At 31.6% G+C, this 10,527-nt stretch overlaps 1 pseudogene; it reads right to left on the bottom strand.

The window, feature by feature from the left end:
* Positions 1 to 1,327: 1,327 nt before the first annotated feature.
* Positions 1,328 to 10,180, bottom strand: LOC108481833 (disease resistance protein RPV1-like; annotated as a pseudogene).
* Between the last annotated feature and the right edge of the window lie 347 nt (positions 10,181 to 10,527).

The raw sequence follows: 10,527 nt of genomic DNA, 5'->3' as shown, positions 1-10,527 counted from the left end.
ATTATATTTCTATTCTTAAGAATTTAATTCCTCTATGTTTCAAATTTTTGAATTTAAGTTTAATTGTTAAAATTACTTTTTTATTATTATTAAATTCGTTAGGGATTTAGGATGTCGAATTTGGGAATGGGTGATAATACTTTAGGGATTTAGGATGATGAAGAAGGGGGAAATACAACTGGGGAAAAACGGGGAAAATGTTAAGTGTATCAGGTGTGGGTAAAAAATAAGACAGCTAAACGACGAAGTTTTGAACAAAATAATTTAACATCAGCAGCGTTTATAACCTAGCATTTATTGCCTTGTGTTTTATAATTTTTGCGGCGTTTTTTGATAAAACGCCACCAAAAACGCCGTTAAAGCCCTATTTTCCTGTAGTGTGTGTATGGCGTGGTAATGCTGACATGGCGAGGCCGTTCATGGGGTGTGACTCGAAGTATTCCAGAAGCTTCACTATTTAGGGCTGCTGATAGTGTTTGCGATGCATGAAAACGGCGGCTTGGTGGCCTAGGGTTTCCACTTTCTGAAAATAGTTAATGGGCTAAGTTTTGGGTTAGGTTATTGGGTTGTGTAATGGCTTAGGATTAGGTCTAAGTTCATGGGTTTAGGTTTTATTAATTCGGGCTTATTTGGACTTGTTTAATGGACTATAAATTTGGACTTTATTTATTATATTTTTGTTATTTTAACTTATTTTTGATTTATTTTCTGTAATGGGCCCGAGCGAAATGGGCCTATTATAGTAATAGTTAACAAGAACTCCAAGACATCTGATTAAAAGCACAAGTTAATTGAATTACAAAGAATAATGTTATTCAATACTATTCCTAATTCAATTTTTGAACTTCTGTTATCATAGCTTTCAACTATTTGAATCTCTGTTGGCAATATTCAATCGCACATAACTAACATTTTCTGTAGCAACTTCGTCATGGTAGAGCTATCATCGACAAGTCTGAACAAATCATCTGTAGTATACAATAAATCCTAGAGAACTACACGCTTTTATATTATTTCCCAGAGATTCCCTAATTCACATTTATCAAGAGTTCATTCGAAATAACTCAAATATCTTCTGCTGTTAATAAAAGGTTTAGAAAACTTATTTCTTGAAATTAAAGTTCACATTTATTGATCTTCACAAATAATTATTTCTCTCGTAATGTCTGTAACACTGTTTTTCGAATACTAATCGTATTTAATTTTTTTTCTTCACATGAATTGAGCATCTTTAATTATATAGCAACAACTCTGATAAGACACAGCTAGAAACTTTTGTCTATTAAATATATAAAGTGACTATGCAGTTGATAGTCATATACAATAATCAACATTTGACTAAACTTTGCAACCTATACAAGTTTTTTTGGGATTTCGACAAAATATAAACAAAAACCCCGAGAAGATACTTAAAACATTTACTCATCCATGGCAACTGACCCAAAAAGTTTGGGTTGTCGTCTAGCTCATAATCATATACAAGGTCAATACCAAATTCTAGCACAGATAAATCTGAAAGAACCCGAAGACTAATATGATCACCAGCTTCTAATTCATCACCCCTAAAGTTCCAACAAGTCGTCCAGTATAAGGTATTCTTAGTTTCAGGAATTCCAATGAAATGTTCGGAGTAGGTCCACCTTATACCTTTGGACTCGTTCACAATTTCAAGGCAAGGTAAAAATTCATATGTTTTATCATCCTTGGCAGAAAAAATGATAATCGAATTTAAGTAGCAACTAATCTTTCGACTAGGGTTTGGGGGCACTGATATTGAAAACTCAGTCTTGCCAGCCTGATGGCCACAGTAATGACCATTATAATCAAATGGCAATGGATCAAATGTTGTGATTATACCGTAATCATATAATACCTGTTAGCATTGGGTTAGAGAATGAGTTATTAAAAAGTATATAGTATATAAATAAATTTAAAAACTTGGAACTTGTAAAGGGAACCTGTGGGGAAGCAACCACTTTTGATTCTTCTACATAACTGCAAAGCTGCACTTTAACATTTCCATAAGACTCCAAACTCGGCAAGAGTTCAGTTAGGTCCATCTTGATATTTCTTGTGGAAACTTCATCTCCTAAAATATGTACAATAATGTGTTATTTAACAATTTTAGTGATCATCAACATAATATGCTTATTAGAAAGTCATATAATTGACTTGAATGGAGTGATAATTAAAACTTTTATCATACACCCATTTGACACGAATTCAAATAGTGACCCATCCCTATACTCAACTATATGAAAAAATATATCAAAATAGTAATGTTTTTTTACCAAACCAAAGTAATAATGTTAATATCACTAAAATGTATTCTAGGACTTGTAAGAAATAATCAATTATACACATTATATCTTTATTTTTATTTTTATATAAACTATAAACTTTAAAACTATTAAATATGTTACTCAAAGCACCACTTTTATAATTTTATCCATTATTTTAATTTCCACTTCTATTAGTACTATTGGATTAATCATCTATCAAACAATTAACTTATTTTCATTAGACCCCAATTGCAGCATAACTTTATAATTATCATTTTATTATTAAGCTCAATTTCTCTCATAAGCTACTAAATTGTCACATTTCTTGATAATATTTTTATTGTATTAGAAAGTCTTTTAGAGAAACATTCATCATTTCTTTAACATTTGTTATTCACATATAAAATGAAACAATAAAATAAATATAATAGGATGTATTTACTATAATATAATTATTTGAAGTCTACTCATACCTGTAGATAAGTGCGAAAAGCCATATTCATATCTAGTTTTGTGCTCCGATTCATAAGTAACCCCAAATTTTCTTATGCTGAGATGAATAGGCACTACCATGCAACTCACAAGGTCACCACCTTCAAACTGACAGTCCGTTACAGGCCAATGAATCAACCACAACATTGTGTTATCGTTAGTCTGAGGAATTCCAATGAAACTTGAGCGATATCTCAGCATGATATTTTTGGTCTCATTGAAAATGTGGATACTTGGTAGAAGCTCCATGATTTGATGATCACTAGCTAAAGAGAAAACAATGCATAAGCTGAACCGATGGATCTTTTCATCTGGATGAGATGGTGTTGGCAAAAAAAAAAAAGAGATTCGATGCTCGTCAGTGCGATGCTTAAACCCAATCGGAACTTCACTTCCTACAACAAATGTGCTTGTTATACCACATTCCTGCAAGACCTGATCCAAAAAAAAGCATGTTAGATGATTAAGTAGTATAAGAGAAAAAAAAGATTTAAAATTTAACTTGGAGAACTATTGGACCTGTGGGGTAGCTAGCCTTATGCTGTCTGTTAGGTAGCTAAAAAGTTGCAGTCGATTTCTGTTAATGGAATCCACGTTGAATAATCTTCTAATCTCTTCTGCTTCAAAGTTTTCAATTGGTTCCAACTTGAATAGATCTTCAACCTCAGTCAATTTTTCACATACAAAAATAACACATCGTGTGGAAGAAAAGAAGCATGGAAGAATTACCGTATATCCTTGAAATGGAGAATTGTCTCCAAAAATAAAGTTGCAGTCAAAAACATTGAACAAGACCGGAAGCTTTGGAATCATTTGGAGTTCAGTGCAAGAAGTCAATAGAAGTTCATCAAGTTTTGTAAGGTTTTTTAAGCTTTCGGGTAGGTAATGAATTGGGTTTCTACTTAAATTTAAGGATTTCAAGGAAGCCAAGTTACAAAGATCATTGGGCATGACATCATTAGATAATTTGCAACTTTCAAGGCTTAACTTTACCAAAGAGCCCGGTAGAGATGCACAAGAGAAACCCAATCCTTTGCTTCTTTTCAGTAAGAGCCAATGCAACCCCAATCTTGATTGATATATGGCAGTTTCATCTAAATTAAGCACCTTCAATGATTCCATATTATGCAACTCCCTAGGAACATCATCAAGTCTTGAACAACCAGACAAGATAAGCTCTTCAAGTGATGTTAATGAACCAATTGTCCTTGGAAGATGCTTAAGACTAGTGCAATCTTTAAGGTTCAAGAAAGTAAGCATCTTTAGCTCACCAATGGATTGATCAACTTCCACCAAATTTATGCAATCTTTGAGCATCAACTTCTCAAGGCTAGGGAGTCCTGAAAAGCTTGGGGTTTTAAGAAGGCTATGTGAATGGTTGAGATTAAGGATCTTTAAATTTGGGAGACACTGCAAAAAACGAAAACCCTTCTGTTATAAATGTATTATTGTTTCACACACACACAAAGAAGAAGGAAAAGTAGTATATATCATACCTCTCTATCCTTCCAAACTTTTTTAAGTTTACTGTTGCGCATGTCGAGAACAACTAGTTCATTGATATCAAAATCCACCGGAAAAGATTGCATACAAAACCCATGCCAACGTAACCATCTTAATCCTTTGGGAAAGTCTTTGAAGTCTCCTTTAAGTCTTGCATAATCCAGTTGAAGCAGTTTAAGTCTCTTCATCTTCGCAAATGCTTGAGTTTCCATATCAACATCATTTGACATGAGAAACTGACTTTTGGAATGCTTTGGAAAATGTAGAGTTGTACTTGTCCTTTTAGCCTTGGTCTTTTGCAATCCTTTTAAGTCAAGTGTGAGACACTTAATTGTTTTGGAACCCTGTATCAGAAAAAAAATTTTAAAAATAAAAAGAAATCTTATAAAAAAAGTAGTTTACATGCATAGAAGAAAAAAGTTGAGTAAATGATATTTCTTACAATCTTTTCCCTTATTACATCAAATGCGTCTTTATACCACAATCTGCTTCGTTTTCCAATATCAGAAGATTCTTGACGAATAATTTCTCGTCCCATATCTCTAATCATTTGGTGCATCATTAACTTCTTGTTTTCATTGATGGTTAAGAGAGACTTGCCTGCTAGATTTTCAATTCCAATTGTTGTATAAAAATCACAACCATCTAGAATTGTAGTCGTGTAATCTCTATCCTTCCCAATGAATAAACAAACTATGTCAAGGAATAAATTTTTTTCATGGTCGTCTTCCAAAGAATCATAGCTTATTCTTAGAATCTTTTGAATTTTGCTGTCAGGGATTTCTTCCAATTTCTCCGATGCACTTTTCCAAGAACTCACACTTTTGCTAGATAATGAAGAGCCCAAAACTTGAAGAGCTAACGGAAGCCCACCACAGTGTTTCACTAAACTTCTTGCATATGCCATTGAACTTTCAGGCACAGAGTTATGACCAAAAGCATACCACTTAAAAAGTTGTAGCGATTCACTTGAAGCTAATTCTTTTACTTCAAATAGCTTGCTTAAGCCTCCACAACTAGCTAATGCTCCTGAATCAAACATTTGGCTTATAAAATGTGCATTCAATAGGCATCGGTTTCTACTAGTTATGATGATTTTACTTCCCGGATGAAAAGGAATTTGAGTTCCCATTAGTTTTCTTATTTTTTCCAATTCATCAACATCATCAAGAACAAGAAGAACTCTTCTACAACATACAATTTCTTTGATCTTGTTAATTCCATTATCTGTATTGTATATTTTATGTGATTTTCCTTTAAGGATATTTGAAATAAGTTGTCTTTGCAAACGAACTAAGCCATTGCAATCTTGACTTGTTTCTCTAACATCAGCAAGGAAACTAAAACTTTCAAACCTCGAGATGTTTTGATTGTAAACAGCTTTGGCAATGGTTGTCTTCCCAATGCCTCCAATGCCACAAATTGTTGCAATGCCAACTTTATTTGCTCCATCTTGTTTTAACCACTGATTAATTTGTGTCACAATAAAATCTATTCCAACTAAATAAAGAGGGACATACAAAGTAATAAGATGAAGTTTATTTTGAACTTCTTTAACAATATCTTGAATGAATTGCGATTCATGCCTGCAAAATTTTTAAAAAAATTTCAAAATGTAACTCAATGGTGAATTCTTGAAAATTAAGTAAAAGTTATTAATGTGTTTTCTCTTTTCCTGCATATATTTTGACTATTTTTGTGAGATTATATAAGTTAATGCAACATTTCGACATATATGATAGAATTATTACATTCAATGTATATGTCGAAACCATTTTTTGAAAAAGTCATCGACTTTTGTTTTGAAAACGAAAATTGGGAGTCGCCACCAATCCTTTTTATATGAGGTGTGATCAGATTACCTCAAAACTTGATCTTTTTAATTAAATGTTTAATTTATTAAAACAATGTTTTTCGGTCTAAAAAATCTAGAAAACGGGTTCGGGAGTCTGTTAAGCACGAGGAAGGATTAGCACCCTCGTGACGCTAAAATTGGTATCTAGTTGATTACTTGATGTCTTAGTGTCAAAATTTGAAAATTTGAAGAATTTAAAATACGATCCCTATTATGTTTACTTAATAAATTGAAAAGTATGTTAAAGACTCTCCCATCTTGAAGTAACAAAATGTCACATCCCGTAAGATAGGACACGACACTTCAAATTTTTGAGGATGAACTTGCCTTTATTTTTTATTTGAAATCTTATGGATGTTAAATTTCAAAAGGATATTCAATCATTTGGGTCCAACGAGGAAAATCGAGACCCCGTAAGTTAGGACACGACTTTCTCGAGTTTCCAAATACAGAACATTGCCTTATTTTTTTGAAAATTTTTGAATAATAACAAGTGTGATATTTAAATTAACGATGTATATTTCTCTTATTCGGAACATAATTTTGATGAAATGATGAAGTGGCGATATTGAAAATGGGACAATGATATACAAATAAAATGTCGCATCGATGAACGACACTAATATAAATTACTAATAACATTTCATAGTGCACGTAATGGCGATGATCACATAATATATATACTATTTTAGCACTATTATGAATAATTAAAAAATAAGATAAATAATGAAGTGAATAATAATAATAATAATAATAATAATAATAATAATAATAATAATAATAATAATAATAATAATAATAATAATAATAATAAAGGATATTAATGACAAAATATGCATTTGAAATGGTAATATCAATCTTTAAACATAGTAAGGAAAAGAAATGAATAAATACATAAATTAATAATGAGGAAAATCGTTCATAAAATATCGAGAACAAAGGACCAAATTGGAGTATAAACGAAATTAAGGGCACAATTTATAATAAAATACATAAATAATAATAATAATAATAGATAAAATAATAATAATAGTAATAGGATTAATATATATATATATATATATATATGTACAAAATGGGTAATAAATAAATAGATGAATAAATAATAATAATGATAATAATAGATAATAAAATACTAATGATAATGAAGACATAAATGAATGAATAACTAATGAAGGAAAATAAGAAATGAGAGAATATTAAGTGAATACAGGAATAAAAATAAATAAATGAATGAATGAACAATATATAAATAAGAAGATAAATGCATAAACAGATAAATAAAATAAAAGAATACGAATAACTAAACTAGTAAATAAATAAATCAATGAATTAAAATAAAAGGGCTCACTTATAACTTAAATAAAACCAAAAGGACAAATCGAAATAAATAAATAATAAAAGGGTCAAAATATATAAATAATAAAAGGGGTCAAAATATAAATAATAAAATAATTAAACCTGGCTCAAGGACTAAAATAGAATGCGCAAAAAAGGAATGGGGATTAACTGGGAAAATACCCCAAACCCCACTAAATGCGCTATATTCTTTGGCAAATTGAAGGACCAAATCAGAAATAGAGGAATGGGGATTAACTGGGAAAATACCCCAAACCCCACTAAATGCGCTATATTCTTTGGCAAATTGAAGGACCAAATCAGAAATAGAATGATGTTGCATGGCTAAATTTAAAAGAAAAAAAATGAAAATGGTATCAGATTGAACAACCTTTAAAAAGCGGAGGGGCGGAAATGGAAAATTTTCCCTTCGTGATAAAACACGCGGATTGTAGGGGGTATTCGGGTCAGATTTCAGGTCAGAGGCCTAAACGGCGCCTTTTTGGCACTTAAATAGTCAAAGTGAAACGGCGCCGTTTCATACTATTATATAAACCAAAAAATAAAGAAAAAAACCATTTAGTCCGTGTTTTAGAACAAAAAGGGAGGGTTTTCTCTCCATTTCTCTCTGGGTTTAACCTAGAAATTGGCCGCAGAGGCCATTGGTGGTCCTCGCTGCTCCGCTGGAGCTCCGTCGTAACTGGTGGCTGAAGTCACGTAAAAACAGCCTTTTCGGTCCCCTCAGTCCCTCTTTTGTATTTTAAAAAAAAACTTATGAATCCTATGTTCATTTTAGAAATTAAAAAAAAAAACATAAATAAAAGGGGGGCTCTCAATGCCTAGCAAACCCTCGCCCGAACCCTCATGGGTCCGAGGTGTTCAAGCGTCGACGATGTTCATCGGAGAAGAAGCCGATCGACTCAAGTAAGCTCCTTTTTCTCTTTATTCCTTATTTTTTTACCTTAAAATAAAAATGAAGAAAAATAAATAACAAATATAAAGGATCACCTTTAGCAAATTTTTACTTCCATTTTGATTGATACTCGTGACTCTGAATGTCTGTAAAAAAATCTAATCGGTTCTTGGGGCTTTTTATAGCCGAAAATACAAGTGATTTGATTTATTGCTTGCTATTTGGTTTATTTCTGCTTTTGTTGTTTTCCTTTCTTTGCTGTGTTTGCAGGTCATAGAAGGAGTCAATGAATTCATGTTTTGCCATCTTGGTGCAAGGTCGCAGGCAGAGCCGAGCCTTGGGCGGTGTGCATACTGAGGGCGCACATAGAGGGGGTACGGCGCAAAGGAGATTCAAAAACCCTAGGGTTTCTAAATTTTTTTAGGTTCTTGGGCATTTTGGGCCTATATAAACTTGGGCTAATTTTAGGCCAAGGTTTGGGTTTAATTTTTGGTATTTTGGGCCAAAGGAGTAACTTGGGCTTAATGAGTCTATAAAGTTTAGGTAATGGGTTTTAAGTAATTCGAGCCTATATTTGTAAATTGGGTTTAGCATTAGTTGTAAATGGACTGAACTTTAATGGATTTATTATTGTTTTCTCTTTTGGTTTGGTTTTATTGTTTTTGGTTTGGAACTCGGACAAAATAGACCCATTACAAAGTATATATGTATATATGTTTGAGGAATGATTGTGTTAGATATATATTGTTTTAAGTTATATTATGGTATTGATCACTCTAGCTAGTATGTTTAAGTTTATGATATAATTTGTATATTTTTATGTGATCTAATTTGCTCATGTTATTATTATAGTTAATCTAAATGATTAACACCCATAATTATTTTAGTAATTGATGTGAATTTAAAAAAACTAATTCTAACTTTGAATGCGGAAATAATTTTTTTGTTAGAATAGTATTTTTTATAAAAATCATATTAATATTTTAATCTAGATATTTAGTAATGTTAATTATTTGAAATAATTAATAACATTATAAAAATATAGTAACCGAATTATATTGAAAATTAAAATATAAATATGAAATATTAAAATTAGCATGAACAACTAAAACTGAAATATAACTATTTCTTATAAGGTGAAAAAAACTCAACCTGAGTACCATATAAGGTGGAAATAGAAAAAAAATTGTTAGAGTAGCAAATTATATTAAATATTAAATATTAAATATTGGCATGATAAAGTCTTAATGAAAAGGATTGAAGTAACCGTATGAAACTTGATTATGTGTATAACGTACCTATCTTGTAGAACCATGCCTCTTATATCCGCAACTTCTTTTAAAGCATTCCTCCATCTTTATACCATGGACTCCAAGTTTTGGTCATGTTGGATAAATGCTTCTGCATAACTTCCCGTCTGGTTCTTGACTTGATTCGGATCCACATCATAGAAAACTGGCAACATAATGTGTTTAGAGGATTTCTTGTGCTCCAATATCATTACAAGTTCGTTAAGACACCATGTGGATGCAGCATAATTCTTTGAGAAAACAACGATAGAAATTTTGGAGTGGTGTAGTATTGCTTTTTCAATTTCATCTTTTATGTTATTTCCTCTCTCGATTTCCTCATCATCTCTAAATGTTTGAATTCCTAAGTGCACCAAAGCTGTGTAAAGATGATCCAAGAAACTTTTGCGCGTATCTGCACCTCTAAAACTCAAGAATACATGATAAGTACATCGCGAGATTTCTGACATTTCCATTGAAGAAGAAAATGAAGTCGTCCTGTATTTTTTTATGTAATAACAAGGTTCCAGCATATATATATATATATATATAGGAATGGCGAAGCAGATATTATTAGCAGTCAAGTGGCAGTTCCCAATCCATGGTGGGTCAATCCTTCCACCAGTTCACACTGCTCGAAGAAATTCAATTCGGCCATGTTGTTTTTTTCCAAATCTACCAAGTTGGGTTACTTATTCTATATTATTAATTTTGCTTGACAAATACAATGTATTGATTAACTTGATGTTTATAGCTAACACAACACGTAATATAGACATCATTTTCAAGCTAATATTAAATTTTGTTTCTCTATTTAAAAATAGTAAATTAGTCTTTGTATATTAGATTAAAAAT

The sequence above is a fragment of the Gossypium arboreum genome, chromosome 1, assembly GCF_025698485.1.
Source record: "Gossypium arboreum isolate Shixiya-1 chromosome 1, ASM2569848v2, whole genome shotgun sequence".
Classification (NCBI taxonomy): domain Eukaryota; kingdom Viridiplantae; phylum Streptophyta; class Magnoliopsida; order Malvales; family Malvaceae; genus Gossypium; species Gossypium arboreum.
This window is presented reverse-complemented; position numbering and strand designations above follow the sequence as displayed.